At 44.8% G+C, this 23,471-nt stretch overlaps 1 protein-coding gene across 2 annotated transcripts in view; it reads right to left on the bottom strand.

Annotated features, from left to right (window-relative positions):
• The window catches only part of Ncald (neurocalcin delta), a 194,450-nt gene that overhangs the window by 67,139 nt on the left and 103,840 nt on the right, over positions 1-23,471 (bottom strand). The window lies entirely within an intron of this gene.

Below are 23,471 nucleotides of genomic sequence, written 5' to 3'. Positions count from 1 at the left end.
TGTGCTCTCTAACAGGGCACCTAACCAACTGTCTTCTGCAGATACTAGACTTTGGAGGAGGCAAAGGTGCCTCTGCTGGTCACCCTCTGGAGACGCACTGTTCGTCACCTCCAAACAGCTGAATGTTGTTTGGGGTAAAGGACAAGGTCTGGCGCAGGGAGGCAGGCTCCCTCAAAGCAATTCAACCCGAGGCTGACATTACCATCAATACCGGAGTTAGTGGAAATACCACTTTCATTTCTGCATAGTCCCCATTATCCAAGGTTTTCTAACAAACAAGCTTTTATTCTCTGGCAACAACAAGTTACACAGAATGATAATTAAAAACGACAGGTCCCGTATGCAGACTCTTTGCTGGGTTCCTGCAAAGAAGCAGGCTGGCAAGTCCTTGCTCTTTCTTTACCCAGAAAAAAATAAAGGCAGAGCGAGTGACTTGCCTGTGTGTGCCAGCTGTCATCTGGACAACCAGGACTCCTGACACACTTGGCAGACAGTGCGAACTTCCAAGGCTTCTTTTTTCCTCTCAAGGCACAAGGCAGAGACAGCCACAGCCATGGCCTCGAAAGTCAGGCTCCCAAACAACTTTCAATACCGATGTGTTTCATCTAAAACCAAGTGTGACTTTCTCCTCGTGTGGGTTGGAGGCGGTTTGGACTGCGTTGTCTCAGGTTAAGAAGGCGTACTCACTGAGGTTGTAAAAATATGTGTAATAAAGGGTGGGCTTCCATTTCGCTCTCTCTTGGGCTTCTGTGTCTGAACATTTAGTCAGTGATGGAGATGTCTGCAAAGGTCATAAAACTTTAAAGAGAGAAAACCTTGCTGGAGGAGGCTGATTACAGAGAGCAAGTCCCAGGTCCTCTTTACACTGTACTTCCAGTTTAGGTGTGTGTGTGTGTGTGTGTGTGTGTGTGTGTGTGTGTGTGTATGTGTGTGTGTGTGTGTGTGTGTGTGTGTGTATGTGTGTGTGTGGTCATTGAGACAGGGTCTCATTATGTAGCCCTAGCTAGCCTGGGACTTAGTTTGTGAAACAGGCTGGCCTTGAACTCACAGAGACCTGCCTGCCTCTGTCTCCCGAGTGCTGGGATTAAAGATGGACCAGACCTGACTGCTCCCTTCTTAGCTGGAGACGCATTGTGACCAGCTCTTCCCACACTTGATGCTGCGCTTTCCCCATGCAATAGACTTCATGCTCTTAAAACACGAGTGTAAATAAACCCTTCCTACCTTAAGTTGCTCCTTGTAGGTATTGGGTCTCGGAAATGGGAGATGCACTCCCCAAAATAAATACAGCTTTATTCAGTTCCGACAAAGTAGCTGCTGTCCCGGAACTCTGTGGTTCTAATGGAATTGTTTGCTTCTCTTGCCACATACTCCCAAATCATAAAAAGTGAGCGGTTTCAGGCAACGTGCAGATGGACAAAACCCACCACAGGATGCAGCTCCCGCCTGCGGCAGGGCCTTGGTGAGGACTGTGTCTGATATGACCGTCTGAAGAGGTGTTCGTATGTTTTCTTATGTAGTTGAGACATGGTCTCCCTTTACAGCCCAGGCTGGCTTCAATCTCCTGACCCTCTTTGAGTGCTGGGGTGACAGGTGTGCCACCGCACTTGGCCACCCGGCAGACTTTTGGCAGGGTGTACTCTAGCATCAGGGTCCCTCCAGATCAGGAAGCACACAGAGGAGGTGGGGCGGGCAGAAGTCCTCACAACAATGTATCATTCTTGGGACACAGATGGCTGAAGCACAGAAATCAAAGCTTTGTTTGTTTGAGCATTTGTTTAAACTCAGCACGGCCTGCCATAAACCAGCACAGGAACACAGCTTTCTCCTGCCCCAGCCCTTCTCCACTTACACTTGCACAGCCCCTGGTTGTGAAAGGAACATAGGGAAACCCTGTTTGCGTGTGTCCACATCTGCACCAGGTGTCATGCTGGGTGTGAAGGGGTCTAGCAGAGTATCAACAGTCAGGGCGATTCCCTAAAGGAATCATTAGATTGCAGTTGATATCTGTGGAGAGCTTAATTTTTCAAACTATTTCCATGACTGTTATGAAATGAGATGGGCCAGGTTATAATGAGGTAATTTTGGATAGAGGAGAAAAGAAAGCTAGCAAGTTAGTAGAGCTAAAGTCTCTCGCTTCTGGGTTCCATTCAAAACACCCCCCAAAGACACCTCTTACCAACAAGTGTGGGTGAATTGAGCACCATTACCAGCAATACCCGAGATGCTATCTACGGCAGACACTGGACTAAACGGCTTAAATGAAGCCGTCCCAGTCATTCCACAAATAGATAATTTGAGTAGGAGCAAGGTGAGGCCATGCCTTCCTTTCCAAAGCTTCATTCACCCTTTGCCTTTACTTGAATGTAGGAACTTGGGAATGAGACCATTTTATGAGAGCTGCATATACCCCTGGTGGGGGGAGGGAGTCCTACAGGGAGAAACCGGTTTCAGGTGTTGAGATTGTGAAGAATGCCACAGTCAACTTTGGGAAATTTTTTTTTTTTTATGTATTACTGCATACTTACTTAATACATATGGGTGTTTGGTCTGCATGTATGTCTGTGCACTACATATGTGCCTGATGCCCAAGGAGGCCAGAAGAGAGTGTTGAATTCCCTGGAACTGGAGTTAGAGATGACTGTGAGCCACCATGTGGCTGCTGGGAATTGAACCAGGGTCCTCTAGAAGAGCAGCCAGTGCTCTTAACTGCGGAGCCATCTCTCCAGCCCCAGGAAACATCTTACCATACTCTACACTAAGAGATTTACGACAAATTAAATGCAACAAAAAGTCTCCCAGTCAAGAGGCATGCTAGGTTTCATTCACCCAACACATGCATTTATTATGGGATATCCTACAGAGCCAGCCTACCAGGGAGACAGGGTGGGAAGCTCTGACAGGTCTGTGGTCGTAGAGACAAGGTGGGAAGCTCTGACAGGTCTGTGGTCTTAGAGACAGGACATAGAAATAGCATTTTCCAAGCAACACATACATTTGTCAAAACAGCCTGTTGAGATGCTCACTTCCTTGGCTCAAGCCCTCTTTAAGGGAGACAGGAACCACTCAGGACAGCAACCCCTGTTGATCACCCAGCATGCTACTCCTGAGGCCCCTCCCTCCTCCTGCAGGAGCATTTTCTCTGGATTCTAAGCCCTGGGCTTTCTTGAGACCTGGCTCCATAGCTTCTGCCTCTGGTAGCTGTCTGTGCTATGGCACAAGCTACACCACCGCCCATCTATTCTCCTGCGGCCTCCCTCTCTGTCTTAGCAGAGGGCCTGACCTTGGATCCCACAGGTCTACCCATACTCTCAGCCCTAGGGCTCTCTTTCAAAGCTCTTCCATGAAATAGCTTGCCAGCCAGTTCTCCTCGTTGAAGTAAGGGTGGATTATTGCTCTCCTTTCAATCCCCACAGGAAACGTAAGTCGGGAACACTAATCAAGAGAATTAAGCGGTGAACCAGTGACCCTGGGGAAGGGAAGGGGTGGACATGGTAGGTTGTGACATGTGTTATCTCATGCTGTGGTCTCCATGGATTATGAATAATTGAAATTTTTATTTGTTTTCCAAAATCAGGAAACTGATTGTTTAAGAGGTACCGGTTAGTATCCTCTACCAAGAACATTTATATTATGGATTTTAGAATTTTTTTTCAGATTTTGAAATGTCTGCATATACACAACGATGTATCTTGAGGATGAAACCCAAATCTACATAATTTATTTCTGCTTCATAGACCCCTTGTATAAAATTACCTTCAGAAAAAATTGTCTGAAGACAATTTAATCCAATGTTTTAGGTAATTTTGTTTATGAAACCAAGTTTCTTGGTGCATAGATTTCCACTTGTGGTATCATATTGTTACTTGAAGGGTGTGGATTCTGGAGCATTTGTGGTTCTAGTGGTTCATATTAGGGTGCTCAACTTGCAGTAACGTGCCTGAGGCCACAGAGTTTGAGCGGCAGAGTCTGGGCTGGAACCCAGTTAATTTAAAGGGTTGTGAACCAATGAGCCTCCTTTAGTTTAACACCTCATCAAGACCCACCAGCTCATTTGCTAAGGCCCCTGCCCAGGAGCATGGTTCCTGGCATGGTAGGGGCAGGTTCTCCATAGGTCCCTCCATCCTCAGTGTGAACAGCACACTTTCTCCTGGGTTGACTTTTTTCTCTCCATCCCTCTGCCAGAGGTATCGACTGCCACTCAAGTTGAACTGCTGAACCACTCTTGTGCAAACATTCCCACGCTGGTTACAAAATGTTTGGACTCAAGCTAAATGTATGTGTCTCCAGAAGGTTCCATATGCAGGGCTCTATACAGCAGAGAGTGGGGATCTGTGAGAGAGGATGCAGGAGCTTGGGTGATTCAGGAGTACCTGCTGCCTGGATCGGCATCCTCTACCCTACCTGTGAATGAGCATTACCTTGTAAAGTTTTTTAACTATAGGATCCACATTCGAATATTTACAGTGAGACCTTAGCAGAGGTATTTTATTTAAAGCTCTCTCTGGATTATATGAGACCAATGTTCAATGTTCCTTTCCCAAACACAGGACCAGTGGCGTATACAGAGCACATTTTCTAAGTTTCAATCTGCACACATCCCTCCGAGGCTGATGGAAGATGATGAGTGTGCCGAGTCAGAGGAGGGAGAGGTTAAGGACCGTGGGCCTGACCTCCTCACTCTTGGGCTTGGTTCCCTCACCTAGTGATGGGAGTTTAATACTGATTTACCTCAGTGGTGGTGAGGCATGACTAATTTTGATGGTCATGGGATATTGCTTAGGCACAGTGGAAACACAGTGACAAGTAAGAGGATTTGAGTAATTTGCCTCTTACATATTGCCAAGCAAGCCCCAGTATGGTGAGCTGGAGTGGAGTGGAGTGAGTCACAGGACATAAACCCACTCATCACCGTGGATCGTCGCTTGTACTAATATCTTCCTGCTGAGTAACGATTTTGGAGTATAAAGAAAAAGAAAACCACATAACATCCTAAAAAAAAAACCAAACCAAACAATAGAAACTAAATAGAAAAAAAAATCTGTTTTTTATGTGTGTATGGGGGGAGGGGCACACACCGCAGTGTGCATGAAGAAATCAGAGAACAGCTTGCAGTAGTTATTTTTCTACATGCACCACACAGGTCCCGGGGATTGAACTCACAAAGTTAGGCTTGGTAGCAAGTGTCTTTTCCTGCTAGACTATCTTACCAGCCCCTATATAACATTTTGAATTTTTGGGGCACACTCCCATGAAGCCAAAACTGTCTTGTTGATGAACCATTCCCTAGAGACAGGTGTACCCCAACTTAAAGGCACTGGGCATCTGCAATAAAAGAAATAACTGGACAAAGTCTTTTACTTTATGAGGTTTGGAAATAAGAACTTCCGTCATGTTCTTTAACTTACTCTTGGAGGGGAAGGGGGTAAATTAATACAAGATGAAGCTGTAACTCTGGAAAGGTCAGCAGGGAAATGTGAATTAAACTTTGAAATTCTCAGAAACTCATGCACTGCCAGAAAGGCTCTTTACTGCCATGACCCCACATAATCTCACTGCCAACCAGCTCCCAAACAAAGACACTGAGACTTGCTATTAGTTATGGATGCTCAGCCTTATCTTGTGCTTGTCCCACTAGCTTTTATAACTTAATTTAATCTGTTTCTCTTCATCTACTTTTTGCCTTAGGGCTTTTTACCTTTCTTTCATTCTGTATGTCCTACTTTCCTGCTTCCTCTGTGTCTGTCTGTCTGCTTGCCTGCGTGACTGGCCCCAGGTGTCCCCCTCTCTTTCTCCCTTGTTCTCTTCTCTCTAGTTCTCTCTTCTCTCCAGCCTAGACTCCTCCTCTTACTTATTCTCTCTGCCCACCAGCCCCTCCTATCCCTCTACTGCCTAGCTATTGGCCATTCAGCTTTTTATTAGACCAATCAGGTGCCTTAGGCAGGCAAAGCAACACATCTTTACATAATTAAACAAACGTAGCATAAACCAATGTAACACACCTTTACATAGTTAAAGTAATATTCCACAGCAGGAATAGTGTTGTTAGGAGGTGTGGCTTTGTTGGAGTAGGTGTGTTCTTGTTGGAGGAAGTGTGTCACTGTTGGAGTGGGCTTTGAGGTTTCCTGTGCTCAGGATACTGCCCAGTGTGTAAGTTGACTTCCTGTTGCCTACAAGATGTAGGACTCTCAGATACCCCAGCACCACATCTGCCTGCCTGCCGCCATGCTCCCTGCCATGATGATAATGGACTGAACCTCTGAAACTGTAAGCCAGCCACCCCAATTAAATGTTTTCCTTGTAAGAGTTTCCATGGTCATGGTGTCTTTTCATAGCAATAGAAAACCCTAAGACAGGCCCCTCCTCTGTTTCCACATGGCCAGCCTCCAGGTCAGCCACTCAACACTGACTCACTGTGTATCTGTTATAAGCTGAATGCTCTCCTAAGCTTTCTAAGGAAGACAAAGACAGCATGCTCTCTGCCCTTTATGGCCCATTTACGTGGCCAGATACTGAACTCTGACAGCCCTGATCTTTGGTCATCAGTACTGAGAGATCCACAAGGACTCTGCCGAGAAGAGAAAACTTGCTCAGAGTTGATTTTGGTTACAATGGTCTGGACAGGCCGTGCGTCTCCTTGGAACCATATAGATGATATGATATGATACATATCTACAAGAGTTTTCAGGGATGCTACATGGTCCACCATGTTGGGTTGGTGTTGGAATTGTGACTTCTTAATTTGCTCTCTCCTAAAGGCAAGGCATGCTCTTGATGCTTAAAGCAGATGGCATGGGACCTGCCTCCCATTGTGTGCTGAGCAGCTGTGAGCTTTTGAAGTTCCTGGTGCTGTGATCTGTCTGCATCTCAGGTCCTTATAGACTGAGGAGATGGGGAAATGCAAATGATCTCCAGGTTTCCTTAGTGTGAATTAAGAACCCCCAATGAAGTTTTAGAAAGAGGTGAATCTCACACCCCATCTACAGGTTCTGGTCCTAAAGTTCAATGTTAAACTCAGGAATCTGCATCTCTCAACTATGCCCTAAGATCCTGGCTCCAGCCCAGAGAGAGGCTGTCAATAGATGTACTGGGAAGAGTCTGGCCAAGGACTTGGGGTCAGCTCAAGCTGGTGCTCCTCATTGACCCAGCAGTTCAGATTCAGCTGAGACTCAGCAATTTGAGGACCTCTGCATCCCTGCCAGTATCACCTCTAGGGCATCTGTCTTTCCTCAAGATTTTAACCCTGACTACTGCAAGGGCTGCTAGGAAGGCGTTCCTCGATGCTGGGGATTTTATACTGTGGCATCCCCAGCCTCATTTTCCGATTAGGCTAGCCTGGCACTTCACCGAGTTAGCTTCTGAGTCACAGAACTGGGAACATCCCATTTTCTAGCATCACACAGCTAACCTCACAATGCTGATAGGTTGTATAGCTTCATTCTTAAGAAGCTGGAAAGAGATAGATGGCCCCTTGGAGTGGGTAAGAAGAAAAGTGCACACCTCAGACAATCCTGTGCATGGGCAAATAAAAGGATCATACTTGCCCGTCGAGACCTTCTAAATCCTAGAGTAAATTAGCCTCAAAACTAAAAGATAGCTGATGTATGTAGTACATGGTGGGAGTGAAAATAGTAGAGAGAGTAGATGACGTAACCAACAGCAGAGCCCTGTCTCTACCAGAATAACTTCTGGAAAAGTGCTCCTTGACCCGACTCCAGGCAAGGCAAACTAATTCTGTCCTTGATTCATTTTTCACCCACTGCACACACATTTATTGAGCACCTGGTTTGTGGATAAAATAACACATATCTCAGAATTAAAAGATCAATTTTGATTAACCAGGAATTGAGAACCTACTTATTTCTGACAATTAGTAGGTTTTGTTCTGAATGAAGTTATTGGAAATTGCAGGCAGAAGTCCTTGAGAAGACTTTCAGGATCACATAGAGAATTTCTGAGTAAGGAAGCAAAGCAATCCTGTAAGTCATGCTCTGCTCTTGCGGGCCTTCGTTCCCCACCAGTTCCCAGCAGGCAACAGATGCCAAGCATGGCTCAAAAGCACCATTCCGATCTACCTGTGGCTTTGAAATGCTCCTGTGGAGAGGAGGTTCACAATAACCAAGGCTACAAGCATATCCTCGAATGGAAATTTGCAAACAAGGTTCCCATAGGCTTTAAATCTGACTATATTAAACCAAGAAGAAGGCTTTACTGATGCCTGTGGAATTGAACGGCAATAGTTCTACTGAGACCTGTGTTCCCGGGCTGCTAATAATTGAGAACTGTTCAGCACCCGGGGTGCAACAGAGATGAGAGGGTTTGTTTGGAAGAAGTAGTGACTGACAGCTGTCTGTGAACAAGTTCCGTTATCCCCCCAACAATGTGTTCCAGCTAACCTTTGTGTCTTGACCAAATTATCCCTTTTGCATGGAACACCCTTCTCCAGAGCCCCTCCAGACTACCAAGGATGCCAGCAGCCATTTTAGCAAGGAAAGACAATGCACCGGTTCCCAAGGTCAGCATCGAGCTTGTTCATCTCTCTGTTCCTTCATTCGGCTTTTCGTCTGTGTTATGTGCCTCATACAGCCCTATGGAGGCCCCATGTTCACCAGAGGGAACTTGAGGTTTTAATGGAGGAGGACAGGCTGGAAACTAAAACTGTGTGATCAGTGAGATAACTGGGGTTTGTATTGTACTGCCGTACACAGAACTGAGGCAGAGGAGTGGGCCTGAGTGCAGTGAAAAATCCTGTGGAACTTAAGTCTAAAGTTACAAGGAAAGGACATTAAAGGTGGCTTTTAAGAGGGCTCTGAGGAACGCAGGGTCCCACCTTTTCTCCCCCACTCCAAACTGCCCCAAGGGTGCCTGGAGGCAGTTCACTCCCAGAAACAAAGCATTCTTCCTGTTGGCAGTTGGGCCAGACATAGCTTCTTGTCTGCTTCTCACACATATGCCTTCCATGAGCAGCTCCCAGCTCCAGCTTCCATGACAAGAAGCAGAACACTATTCCTACACAACTACCCAGGAAATCCCGTGCCTACCTCCATCAGTCAACTCAACTCTAATTTGGCTGGGCAAGTCAACCATTAGCAGCCACTGAAGGAAAACAAAGGACATAAGAGAATAGGAACTTGGGGGCTAGAGCTATTGCTCAGTGATTGAGAACACTGGCAGCTCTTCCAGAGGTCCAGGTTTGATTCTCACTATCCACATTGTGACTCACAGCCGTCTGAAACTCCAGTTCGTTCCAGGGGATCTGACACCTTCTTCTGGCCTCTGTGGCATCAGGCACACACATGGTGCACAGACATACATTTCAGGTAAAACACTCATACACATTAAATGCTAAATAAAAACAAACTAACCAGATTCAGTAGGAAGGCTGGATAATTGCAGTAAAACGACACAAAAATGAATCTGTGACCCAAAAGACAAAATTGGGAAAAATCTTTGAATTTGTGTAAAAAAGAGTGAAGAAAATGTGGGAGGAAAGCAAAGAGACAGAGGAGAGAGTCGGGATGTTAAAGAGGACAACAAACAGAGGCCACAGTTCAGGAGTGCTTTCCCAAAGAAACCTGGAGTCAACTGGAGTTCAAAATCCTGAAAAGAAATAATGAAAATAAACCAAACCAACCAACCAAACAAAAACCAAAAGACACGGCTGGACCCTTTCTAGTGAAATTTATGATCAGCAAGGTAATGAGGAAAATCCTGAAAGCCCACAGAGGCAGAAAAACCCACCTCTAACAGCATCGAAATAAAAATGGCAGTTGCTTCCCTTTTGCTTTTTAGGTTGCTAGAAGACAAGGGAAGAAGCCCACAATTCATGGCGGAAAGTTATCTTGAATATATTTTCAGTTATAGGGGAAATTGAAGATCATAGTCCTTTTACCATAAAAAACCTTATAAATACGCCATAGCAAGATTGAAAATGGTTCTAAGACAAAGGTATACATGGGGACAATGGAAATAATCCATTTGCTGTGGGAAAAACATCCCAGGGGACTGACTGGATTTGAAAGCAGATTAGGAGGCTTGGTAAAGAGAAATTTTAACAAGACACAAGATTTGAGCCAGGGATTCAAACCCTGAGTTTACCTTTCCTCCTATTAAAGTAAAATTAAATATAATGGTTTCTAACCTTAAAAATAGCAGTGACTAGCCTGAAGCCATACCAACAGTGATATTTCTTTTGTATTTTCTAAATGATCTATCACAACCATCTACATTCTACCTCAAGCACATCTTTTCCAAATGTCCTACCATAAGCACATGTTGATTTTATATTCCTTGCCTAAATGAACCTTCAAGTTTATCACAACCAAATGATTAAGAATCAAAAAGGAACCTGGGACATGTCACACACGCTGTAGACTCGATTCTCCAGGCCGACTGGAGAAGACAAAGATTACGAGAAATGCTAGAAAATAAGTGGACAGCGATAAGAAATAGAAAATACAACAGGCATTTAAGCAATAATGGAATACACAAAACCCGGGAGCTGAGCCTCCAAGGAGAGCCAGGGTCCAGAGCTCCACTGGGTTCCTGGGGACTCTGTGGGTCTAGTCCACCGTGTGAGGGGTGATGACTTCCCAACAGGGGGTCCACTACTCTTTCTGGAAGTGACACCATGGGCTCGGCTCCTTGTAAGTCCTTTCTGCCTTTTTTGAATCTCCTTTTGGCCAGGAGAACAGTTCTGTGAGTATGATTGTCTTTGTTTTCCTCCCCAGTGATGTTTCTATTGGATTATCTGTGTCTTTCTCTAGTCTCCATGAGAGAGGGAGTTAAGCTTTGGTAACTGAAAATAGAAACTTTTATCTACTAGAAATAAGTTCCCCTTTAAAGCAAAACCCTAATCTCTCAATGCTTGATTGAATTTTAACTTTTAATTAGAAATACAATTTAGTTGGAAATAAAAAATTGCTGATTTGCAGATGTTATCTTGCCTCTAAATCCTCACCTTCATTTTAGAGTTCTCTTTCTTCTGCGGGAGTAAAATGATATACAATGTTTTCATTTAAAAACCTTAGTAGGATTGATTTTCAGGCAGTAGAATATTATAGTGGTATTTCTTTTTTCATTTTTTTTTGTGCTTTTCAAATGTTCTACTCTACCATAATCATAAACTGACCTTATCTTTGTTACTAAAGATGAATATTAATTGAAGACTGCTCTAGTTTCTCTTCTTGTGGCTATGATAAAATAATTTGACAAAGTAAGTTAAAGAAGATTTATTCAGCTCACAATTTCAAGACATAGACCATCACTGTGGGGATATCGAGGCTGAGCTTGAAGCAGCTGGTCACGCCCACAGTCAAGACCAGAGAGAGCATGAATGCATGCCCTTTTTAGCCCATGTCTTCCTTTTTAATACTGTAGACCCAAATCCAGGGAATGGTGTTGTCTACTCTTAGGCCGGGTCTCCCCACATCAATTAACCTATTTAAAGGTATCTTCCACAGACAAGCCCACAAACAATCCAGATGCAGACACTCTCTCATGAGACCCTCTTCCCAGGTGATTCTAGGCTGTGTGAAGTTGATAATTAAAATGCACCATTGCAAAGACCAATAAAAGACTGTTTGAGAACCATAGCGGGGCCAGGTAACTTCCTAGGCCCAAGGATTTTCTTTTGGGTGCTCAGGATGGCAAGACTTCATGAAAATGGTACCCACGGCGCTGCAGAGAAGGCTCAGGGGGTGACCTCGGCAGGTAAAAGCACTTGCTGCTCAAACCGAAGGTCTGACTTCCAGCCCAGAGACCATGGTGGGAGGAGGAAACCTCCTCCCAAATTAGTCCTCCAACATGTGTGTGCATGGACACACACACACACACACACACACACACACACACAAACACTCAAATTGAAAATAAAATAAAATGAAAATGATGGTGACCATTTTCACCCCTCCAGATCCTCCTTCAACATCAGGAACATAGTGCACTGATGTATGTCTGAAATCTGTATGTCAACAAATACTATATATATAAAACTGTTCCCACCTGCAAATGTCTAGGAACAATTCTAATTATTTCAGGGCTTTTGATGTAGACCTTATTAATTGAAGAACATACACAATAGATAAAAGGCAGGTTTACTTCAAAATGTTCCTGTTTAAACATAGTAAGAGGGTAGTTCAGAGGCTGGTGGGAAGGAAGACTGGTGTAGACATTTAATGCAGTGGTTCTCAACCTGAGGGTCATGACCCCTTCTTAGGGGTCAAACGACATTTTCACAGGGGTCACATATCAGATATCCTGCATACCAGATATTTATATTACAGTTCATAACAGTAGCAAAATTACGGTTACGAAGTAGCAACAAAAACAAATTTATGGTTGGGGGTCACCACAGCAGGAGGAAATGCATGAAAGGCTCGCAGAATTAGGGAGGATGAGAACCACAGCTGTAATGGGTCGAAGCTTCACCTTGGGGAGAATGGAAAGTTCTGGAGATGGAGAGTGGTAAGGTTGTGCTACAGGTGAATGTAATCAACACCACTGAATTGTGCACTCAAAATTACTAAAATGACAAAACTGATGTGTAGATTTTACCTCAGTGGGTAAAAGGTTCCTGTTGACTATAAACGTGGGCACAATATATCATAAGGCCTGCTGTTTTTGTAACATAGTATCAGTATCTTTCAGTCAACCAGTAACATAGCCAAGCTGGTACTTTTGGTGACTGTAAGCAGGTGCTCTTCCTGGCAGGGTGGTGATGGGGGAGGGACCACCTCAGTCGGTCACTGACATTCATCTGTGGGTTGCTTGGAGGGTCGGGGGAGGAGAAGGCCTCCTTCTGAACAGTTTGATTTTAAGGTGGAAGCCCTCTGAGGATGAGCCCAGCAGAGTTGAATCAGTGGTTTTTAGTGCATCGTTCTTAAGTGGCTTCCATTCTGTAAAACAGCTGAATCTATCAGAAAAAGTACTTGAAGAAAACTATAACTTCCATTTGGATCTTCGTCAAGGTCTCTGGAAAGAGAATGGCCCTGAGGGCATGTGACCATCTGTAGCCTCTGCTGGAAGATGAGCTTACAGGGGGCTCCTAGCTTGGCAGGATGCCCAGACCACTCCTTCTCAGGGGGCCAGGACAGAGCAAGGAGCAGCAGAGGGCCACGGCCCGGGGACGGGGAAGCTGTGTCCACTTGTAAACTTTACTCTAGCCAGCAGATTTGGTCGGCGACATTTTGCAAGAGTAAGGCCTACTTTTCTTCATCATCAGAGCCACGCTGACTGTCTCCAACTGTTCTAAGACATTAGGTAACTGGAGAGCTGCAACACTGTTGCTAATTCCGTTTCCCTCATGCTAGGACCCCAGATGGCAGCAGGTGTCCACAACATGCTGTGGCTAAGCCACCGTCAATACAGATGTCCAATCTTGCACTTGGATAGAATGATTAGCAAGTGCTTTTGCTGGCTCCACAAGGATTTGTCTTCCGTTATGCTTTACATTATATATGTTATACACACTTTTCTCCATGTATGAGTGAGTCATGATAGTTTTCTTAGGAATGCCACATTCCGGCTAAGAACACTTTCATCATTGACTTACACAGTATCGGTGTCAGGATTCAAAGGATTCAACCCCATGAAAGGATAAAGGTCTACTACTTCACCCAACAGTTCAATTTTTCATTGGGGAACTGAATCAAAATTTTTTCAGAGTAATGAGGTGACTTAGTAACTGTTCTATTGCTGTGCCGATACACCATTACTAGGGCAACTTATAAAAGGAAGCATTTAATTGGGGGCTTGCTTACAGTTTCAAAGGGTGAGCCCACTGACCATCACTGTGGGGGACACGCTGGCGGCAAGCAGGCTTGGTACCTGAGCAGTAGCTGAGAGCTTACGTCTGGATCCAAACCAGCAGGCAGAGAACACTGGAGACTGGGCCTGGGCTGGGCTTTTGAAACCCCAAAGCCCACCCCCAGTGACACGCCTCTTCCAGCAAGGCCATAGTCCACCAACTAAGAACCAAACATTCAAATGTATGACCCTATGAGGTCATTTTCATTCAAGCTACCACACGAGGCAACGGCCCAGGGTTTTCATTAGGGATTTTAAGTATAATTATATAGTCATGGTGATTTTATGCAAAATTTTATGAAAGCTTGAAGTATTCACTTGGTTCGGGGATTTATGTGATGGTGACTTTACTGTTACCTTTAAAACCCTGCTTCAGAGCTCCACCTACAAACACCACCCAATTAAATTTGAAAGAGCTACTTATAACTCACACAGCAGGGGGCAAATGAAAATGCATTTCTTGTCAGTTTAGAAATTAGGAATTTCCTATGAGTAAAATGGAGAAAAATAAAGCACTTAACTTATATATTCAGACTTTTTTTTTTTTTTAAACAGGTCTGGATGAAGCAAAAGGGAAGAGATCTTTAAAACATCATATCCCTGTGAGCGTGGCTGCCACCTTGTGCCTCTGACCTTCCCTGGCCTCCCACTGCCCTAACTGATCAACCGAGAGGCCTAAATGGAAACATTTTAGGTCCTCTGCAGACTTCCCTTACGAATCACATGTTCTAGTTTTCCTAACCATTTTCTTTATTCCAAATGGGTAGATACTCTTTTGTGTCATAATATTAGATATATAATGTCACTCATGGACTGTCACTTGATATCCATTGTTCAGGGCAAACTTTTCCATTCAGGCTCATTTCCTGTCCAAAGTCCTCTCAGAATGAGAGAGTTAATGAGTACTTTCTAGGTGGCTGCCGTGACACCGGGCTCCAGACATTTGATCAGGATGGACAGCAGAGCTCGGTCCCCAGCTGTGTGTGCTGTCCCAGTCTCCCTAACCAGAGCGTATGCTTTGCAAAGAGAGCCTGGTCCCAGCAGCGCCCGCTTAGAATACACCTTTTGTACCTTTAGTAAAGAAAGTCATTGGCAGGTCACTGACAGAGCAGATGACAGACGCCTGCTGGAAGGTCGGGGTGGTTAGACCACACAGGCCCAGTGTCTCTCGGAGACACTAAGAGACGACTGGAAGACAGTCAGTAGTTCTCAGGCAGAAGGAAGATTTTCACAGGTGCCCCACTGTGTGGAGCTGACAGCTGTCGGATGGATTCAGGAATGAGCTCTTCTTAGGGGATGTGGGAGGTCAGCAGGAAGGGCGCAGTGTAAGTAAACGTGGGATTTGGATGCATTGATCTCTCTGCAGCAGAAAGCACATAGATGCCCCTTCAAGTAAGAGCAAAGGGACAGCGCGTCTGAGGATTCTAGTTCTCTGTGTGCTTGGCATGAGAAGTCACAAGGCAGCAGGACATTTGCCGTTTTGGCAGCGTGGTTAAGAGGAAAAAGGGCTGCTGAGTGAGCTAAATATTACCCCACCGAGGGATTCCCTAGTTTTACCGTTAGAGTGGAAATAGTCCCTGAAGCGCTGGGAATGGGCCAAAAGTGAGTCAAGGAGACAGCAGGGCTAACCATAGCACACCAGGCGGCAGATTAGACAGTGTGTGTGCGTGTGCGTGTGCGTGTGCGTGTGTGTGCATTTGCATGTGTGTGCGTGTGTGTGCATGTGCATGTGTGTGTGCGCGTGCGTGTGCATGTGTGTGTGTGCGTGCATGCGTGTGTGCATGTGTGTGCGCGCGCGTGTGTGCTCACGTGTGCGTGTGCATGTGTGTGCATGTGCATGTGTGTGCACGCGTGTGTGTGCTCTGTGTGTGCGTGTGTGTGTGTGTGTGCGCGCGTGTGTGCCTGTGTTGTGTGCGTGCATGTGTGTGCATGTGTGTGTATGTGCGTGTGCGTGCGTGTGCGTGTGCGTGTGTGTGTGTGTGTGTGTGTGTGTGTGTGTGTGTGTGTGTGTAAGACAGAGGGGACAAGACAAGGAAGAAAGCACAAACATTGCCATGCACACAGACCTCCACAGGAGGGATGGCAGGCAGGAGGCCGTGAGGGAGGTTTCACTAGGGCGTACAGCTGACCATCTTTGAACCCAGCAATGCAGCTGCTGTTCCAAATTTACAGGCAGGATGTAGCCTCAGCTCAATCATGCCTGTATGTCTATGTGGGTATGTAGTATACACGTGGGCAGTGTGTGAGTGTGTGTGTGTGTGTGTGTGTGTGTGTGTGTGTGTGCGTGTGCGGGTATGTAGTATATGCATGGGCAATGTGTGTGGTGTGCACTTGTCTGAACAGGCACACATGGAGGCCAGAGACTGATGTCAGGATCTCATCAATTGCTTTTCCATCTTGCTTTTGAGACATGGTCTCTCACTCAGACCTGGAGCTCTCCATTTCAGCTAGACTGGCCAGTGCGCTCCCAAGGACTGGCCTGTCTCCTCCCCCCCACTCCACCCTGCCCGCTGGAGATGGACCACTATGCCTGGCTTTTTAAGTGGGTTCAGGCCCTCACGCTGGCATGAGCACAGACTGAGCTCACAGACTGAGCTACCACCGTTGCTAAGTTGATTGGTAACGAAATAATTAAAAAATTATTTTAAGTTAGGTTAGACACTTACAGGAGAGCACCAAGGCCTTTTAACCTTTGTTTCTAAAGTTGAGGTCCCCATGCAAGTATTGCACCGTTACCTTCTACATACTGCTTACTCTGACGACCTGAAACATTAACTCAAAGCTTCTAGTGTAAGACAGTTGTGAAAAGGGGCTCAGAAAGGATAAGGTGTCTGGGGTAGCCTGGCAGGAGGAGAGGGAGGAGAGACCCAGACCTGGGGACCGGCGTCATCTGCAGACTCCCTCACTCATGGATGTGGCCATTGACAATGGGCATTGCCTGGGACCGTCAGCTGGGGCCACAGCTAGATGTGGCCTCTCCACATGTGCCTCTTCACAGATGGAGGCGGGACTCCAGGGACGAATATCACACATGAGATAAACGAGAGAGCCGTAGAGAGAGGGAAATTTTCATGATCTCCCCTTGAGATTCGTGTGGCATCATGTCACTGTAGTCTCTCAGCTGGGCCCATCCCAAGCCCATTTAGATGGGAAGGGTGGTATAGCAGATCCCACCTCTTGATGAAGACTGACAATATTTTACAAAATCCCATGGGAGGGATTGGGATTTTTGTGACCAGTTTTGGAGATTATAATCTGCCACAATCTGTAACAGCACTTCTAGGGGGAAATACACCATATTCCAACAGGAGTGGTGTCGCACAGTGAATGAAGAGCTAGGACTTTGGAACCAAATATTAGACGTTCCTTATACACTTTGGTGATGCTGGGAAGTTTATTTTGCTCTTTGTAGCTCTGCTTCCTCATAAAAAAATCTGGGATGTTACAGGGAGAAATAGCTAATATGAAAAGAATTTAGACGTCTACATAGCTTCCTTAGTGTTATCTATTTGTAACACCAGGGATACACCTCCTCTAACCCTGGAACGCTTTTGCCCAGCCCCTGGATGGTGCTGGCATCATTGACAGAGGCTGACCATAACTGATAGCAGGTCAAATTATTGAGTGCTTAATATCTGCCAGTTACTATGGAAGGCAGTTGACTTAGAAATCCATGAGATAGGTACTAGTATATCCAGATGAACAAATCGTGACTGGTTAAAAAGAGCCCACAGAAAGTGCCAAAGACAGGATGTACACTCCGATCAAGTCAGGAAGAGCCCAAGTCCCTGGGTGACTGTGTGGAACAGCATTTTTTCCTCAAACCAGATTAGTCAGTGAGTGAAGACAGGCAACATTGTGCTACAACATCGGATGGAACACAGGTCTGTTTATCGGAGTGGAGAGCCTGTTCTTACTGGGTTGACACAGGAAACCCGGGAGGTACTGGGGCACTAACCTAAAGATGGCTTAGAAACAGTCAAGTGGCTGCTATCATTTGAATAATCCCGAGTATTGGCCTAAGAGTAAATCATTCTCTTGAATGAGGGGACAGATCACCTTTGGTCCACTGGGAACAGGCTTCACATACTCCCCCGGAATCCCTGACTCTGCGAGGGGAAGAGATTGCTCAGCTGTGAGGTGGCTGTTCAGCAGCTCCTCTTCGGAAGTTTGATTCTGGAGTAGACTTTCACGGTTTCCAGGTTATTTATCTTACTTCCTTTTATGTATTTCAGTGAGGGCTTTCTTTTTTGGCGACAGTAAATGGTGTGGCTGTCAGGGAGGGATCCTGGCTGCTGGCACATGCAGGTTTCTGGTTCCCTGTCCAGCTGGACTCTAAGTGTCCCTTAAAGTCTCTGTAAGTGTCCCAATGGCAGGAACCTGACTTGTTTTGCTCCTCAAAGCCTATCTCATGCCTCACCCAATATTGGCACATAGTAGGTATTCAGATGTATCAAAGGCTGAATGCTTGAGTAAAAATCTCAGTCAAGAAGCCAGAGTCTATGAAATCAACCACCAAGGTCCTCTATTCCAGTGGCAGACACCACTGAAGGGCCATGGTAAGGAGGGACTCAAAAGGCCTAAATAATGTGGTGACTTCAGGAGCCACTAGCAAATGGTTGATAACTGGCCGAGCGTGCTGCAACTGATCCATGGTAAGATACGGGAAGGTATATGTAGCTGGAGTTTTCCTGCCTGGCCCACAGTCAGGACAAATCTCTGTCACCCCCCAGTCCCGCAGCCTCTCAGACCCAACCAAGTAAACACAGAGACTTATATTGCTTACAAACTGTATGGCCGTGGCAGGCTTCTTGCTAACTGTTCTTACAGCTTAAATTAATCCATTTCTATAAATCTATACCTTGCCACATGGCTCGTGGCTTACCAGCATCTTCACATGCTGTTTCTCATCATGGCGGCTGGCAGTGTCCTGACTCAGCCTCCCACTTCCCAGCTTTATTCTCCTCCTTGTCCCGCCTACACTTCCTGCCTAGCCAATGGCCAATTAGTGTTTTATTTATTGACCAATCAGCAACACATTTGCCATACAGAACATCCCACAGCACTTCCCCGTTTTTTTTGTTTTTTTTGTTTTTAAAAAAGGAAGATTTTAACCTTAACAAAATAAATTACATATAATTTGGGAATTTGGGCGTAGCTTCTCTTACTACTTCCTGCTGGAGGGGGGCGCTGTATCTTATGGGGACACAAAGAAAATTTTAGGATGCCTTCACTTTTGTAGAGTGCTATTTGTTATTGTATCTTCAGGATGTTGTAAGTATGATCATCACAAAACCATTTTGGTCTGTGGGAGTCCCCTTAGCACACAGTCATACTATCTGACATTTATTTCTGGTAGGTGGGTATACAGTAACAGAAATAAAGACATTTCAGAATCATCATTTAAAACATGCTACCTTGACATAATGGTTAATATTGACAGCCAGCTTGACAGGGTCTAGAATCACCTAGGAGATAAATCTATGGGCACATCTGTGAGGGAGTAACTGGGTAACTTGAGGTGAGGAAACCCATTCTACCTGTGGGAGGCACCATTCCATGCACCGAAGCTCCGAACTAAACGAAAAAGGAGAAAGCAAGCTGAGCAACATCATTCATCTCGTTCTGTTTCCTGATTGAGGATGGAATGGGACCCACTGCCTCATGGTTGTGCTGTCCTGCCGTCTCTGCCATGAGGGACCGCATCCCGCTATCTGTGAGCCAGAATAACCCCTTCCAGGGTTAATCTGCCTTCACGGGGTATTTTTGTCACAGCAACAAGAAGAGTAACCAGTGCACCTGCATTTCGGCATGACATCAATGGCATCTCTAGATATATATTAGAAAAACATAAACTTAAGCACAGAGAACAGACTTAAAAAAAGAACAGACTGATATCGATTTGGAGAATGTGGCACCAGTGAACTTAAATATTTATCATATAATTTCTGTGTAAAAGTCTTAATGAGCACTGGCTTTTATGGTCTCCTTTCTGGAAACAATAAAAAAAAATGTTAAATTTTGTAATGCTGTTTCTAATTGGCTTTCCACAACAAGGCACTACTTAAAGAAAAGTTGATTTCATTAAAACTATGACACATTCCTTTCTGGGCTGAAATTTCCAACACCTCCACCAAGAAGCAAAGGGCAGCTGGACATATTAGACCTCTCCAAGTTTCTCTGCAGGTTTCCACAGAGACCCAGTCTCCAAGCAGGTGTTTTTCCTAATCCAAAGAGCAAGAACTATTCGAGAACATCCTCTTTCGTAATCCCTCTGAGAACACATGAAGAAAAATTGCTCAGCTTCCATTTCAAATGCAGGGGATTTGGATTTGGTTTAAACAACAGCTTGTGCAAAACCTTTTAGTTCCATTCTTTTACACTGGGTGGTAGGTGATGATGTCATCCAAAGGGTGGCTTTGGACTTTCTAAACACAGAGCCGTGACTGCAGTCAACTGACTGCAAGGTTCCTCGGCTGCACGGATGAAAGCCAACACTGTTTTCTTCTCATTCACAGCAATTCGGGGGTGAAAGCTCTTCTGATACGTCGAGCTAAACAATAATATTTACATGTCCTGCTTCAGCTTAAGTATGCTACGCATCTAGTTCAGCTTTCCTGGGAAGTGTCTCCTTTTCCCAATTCGTGTTGAATGTATACCACTCTGGAGACTTTTGACAAGTCAGTCTTACGTGGCTGGAAATAGCTTTGCAAGTTGTCAGTTTGCATATATGTGTGGTTTACTTTAAGCTAGAAAGTCTTGCAAGATCTTTAGTGCTTTCTCTAAAGGTTGTTAGTACATGAAGCACTTTCTCTAGAGGATTTCTTCACTGGGCTCTCATGTAACGCCTGACATTCTTCATCTCTGCACTACTCACTCATCTCTGTGTGGATGAAGGTCTCTGTAAACAGCTACAGCCCTCTATGGTGCATGGTTTGAACTTGCATAACTCTGTTTTCCTCATTACCTATTCCTAACCAGGTAAGACTTTCTCAGTGCAGGTAACAGAAGATGACCTAAGGATGGTGAGGGATGTGGAGAGTCAAAACAGATCAGCAGCCGAGGGGCCAGGCCAACCCCTCTGCACCAGGTATTTAGAGAATACTGTGAAATTCTCATAGTCCTAGAATAAAATCAGATGCCGTGAAACCAAAATGAGGCTATGGACTTTTTCCAGTGGGTTCTGTGTCCTTTCGGCACCCTGAACTCACATATTAGTTATCTCTAAGGCAGACAGAATTCAAAAGAACCCTGTGAACTTGGGTGGTTAAAAACACGACATCTTTATTTCCACAACCCCAAACTGAAACCCAGTATTTCTTTCCATTAAAATGTGGGTCACAAACCAGAGTGCTTGTGATGTTGTTGCCAAGAGAAATCATAGATATGTGCATTTCATATTGCAGTTGTTAGACTAGCTCAATCTCAGAACAGCATTTCTGGATAGTACCACTTCAAAACTGTGATAGTTATCACATCTGCTGCTGGTTTGCCTGATTTAGTAACATATTAACAAATATCCTAATTAAAGAAATAGTACATTTTATTTTTTATTTTTTGAGATTAATATAATTACTTCATTTCTCTCCTTCCCTTTCCTCCCTCCAACCCCATCCATATACCCCCTCCTTTCTTCTTTTCAAATTCACAGCCTCTTTTTTTTTTTTTTTAAAAAAAACACATTTTAATGAAAAGTGGTTTCAACCCTTTGCAGCCTGGCATGATTTGTTTTATGCATTTCAAATAACGTTCTGAAAAGAGTCCACGGGCTTTACCAAGCTTGCCAAAAATTCTCACGGCACTGAAAGGGTTAAGGTTTCCTGACACTCTACACAGAGCATTTAATAATGCAGCAGCCAGGTTTCTAGAGTAAATCACTCCACACTGGCATCCTTTGAGGCCGAAACAAACTTGACCTTGAAAGTGACACAATTGCCTTGCTGCAGGCAGACGGTTCTCACGAGTCCGTTTTCCTCGTTTTGCTCTAAAAAAGGACCTGTGGCTTTGAGAGCACCTCTTCTCACCAGGGAGAATGTTTTCTCAACGTTGCCGCCCACGTTTGCCACTAACACAGAGTCCTCTCACGTTTTTAGTATTGAGATCCAGTCTCATGTAGAAAGGCTTCGTACACAATCCTTTTGTGAATTTAAAACCCAGGGAGAGAACCAAGAAAAAGAATTATGATATTGTAGTTGGAGCTAGAAAAGTTAAGCACCGAGTGTATACCATCAGAGACGTTACTTCTAAATGACAGCACTGACTGGTCCTCACCATGCTCAAATGAAATGTCACCCACCAGTTGACACGCTAAAGTGTAGCCTCTGGGTTATGAGAACCATGAGGCGAGTTAAATGATGGGAGGATGTCTTAACAGATACATGCTACATGCAAGCACATCAGACACTGGACAGTCCTGATGGAAGCTCTGGTCAAAATAGGTGCACTCACTGAAAGCTGTTTAGGCAATAATTGATACAGCAGTTATTCACTTAGCACGACAGCTGAGAGCTATTCAAAATTCTCTTCGACAAGTGTAAAACGTCTAACTTAAAATTCTGTACCTGGTAATATAAGGAAAAACAATTTATTCTTTCACTGAACTAAAATATAACTAACATATCACCAACATACAGCCATTGTATAGAGAGTTGAGGCGGCCTTTGCGCCTTCCAATGCTGGTTCTATTCCATATGGCACTCTAAAATATGCCTCGACTCTGTGAAGTCTGTGAGCTTTAGAATCCTGTTCAGACATCTAGGCTTTTGCTTGCTTCAGAGCCAGAGGTTTCCTTGAAACTACAAGCCACGGGAGCAGCTAGCAGAACCACAGCAATGTACACACAACCTCGAGCATAGTGTGACAGAGAAATAAAGAGGTGTGAATCCTTGCTAATCATAGTTAGCAAATTACTCACGCAAGACCTGGAGCAAAATTTTAGTGAACATTTTAAATTTGTGCTGAAATTAAGGTAGACCTCACATCAATGAATATTTAGTTTCAGGCAACTGTTTTCTTCTCTAGATAATTATTTTAATTAAGAATAAAGATCAGAACCAGCTTACAGGACTCCTTAGAAAAGGCCACCTAGTCCCTCCTCTTCACTGCTGGGTTTTCAGAGAGAGCCACCACGGAGAAAGGAGCATTTCGCAGTAACACCCAAAACACAACCACACACGGATGTATAGGTCCCACCCCAACTTCCTTGGCACATCGGAGATTCTTTTTCTCTAAACAGGAAGCTGTTGACAGTGTCCCTCTTGTTTATAGAGCACCCAAAGCCCTTTTGTACAACAAGAATCACAACTTTGGAAGTCTAGAGTCTTTTCTCACTGCTGCAAATGAGATAGAAACCAAATACCAAACTGCGGTGGGCTGATGCAGAATCAGCAACCGCAACAGGGAAAAGTTAGCTGCGCCCTGCAAGGCAGTGCTGGAGTTATTAGACTCTGAACAATACCGACGAGGATTCCTGGAATTCGAGGGAGCAAATTTGGCTCACACTGCAAAATGCGAATCTCTAAATAATGTATGTTAGCAAGCGTTGCGCAAGGAGATTACATTTTAACCTACTTCATGGAACATTAATCCAAATTTAACCAAATTCCAGAGACTGCCTGAAATTCGTGACTAGGAGCTGCTTTCACATTCCTTGGCTGGGTCCATCA

Source organism: Peromyscus eremicus, chromosome 20 (genome assembly GCF_949786415.1).
Source record: "Peromyscus eremicus chromosome 20, PerEre_H2_v1, whole genome shotgun sequence".
Taxonomy (NCBI): Eukaryota; Metazoa; Chordata; class Mammalia; order Rodentia; family Cricetidae; genus Peromyscus; species Peromyscus eremicus.
This window is presented reverse-complemented; position numbering and strand designations above follow the sequence as displayed.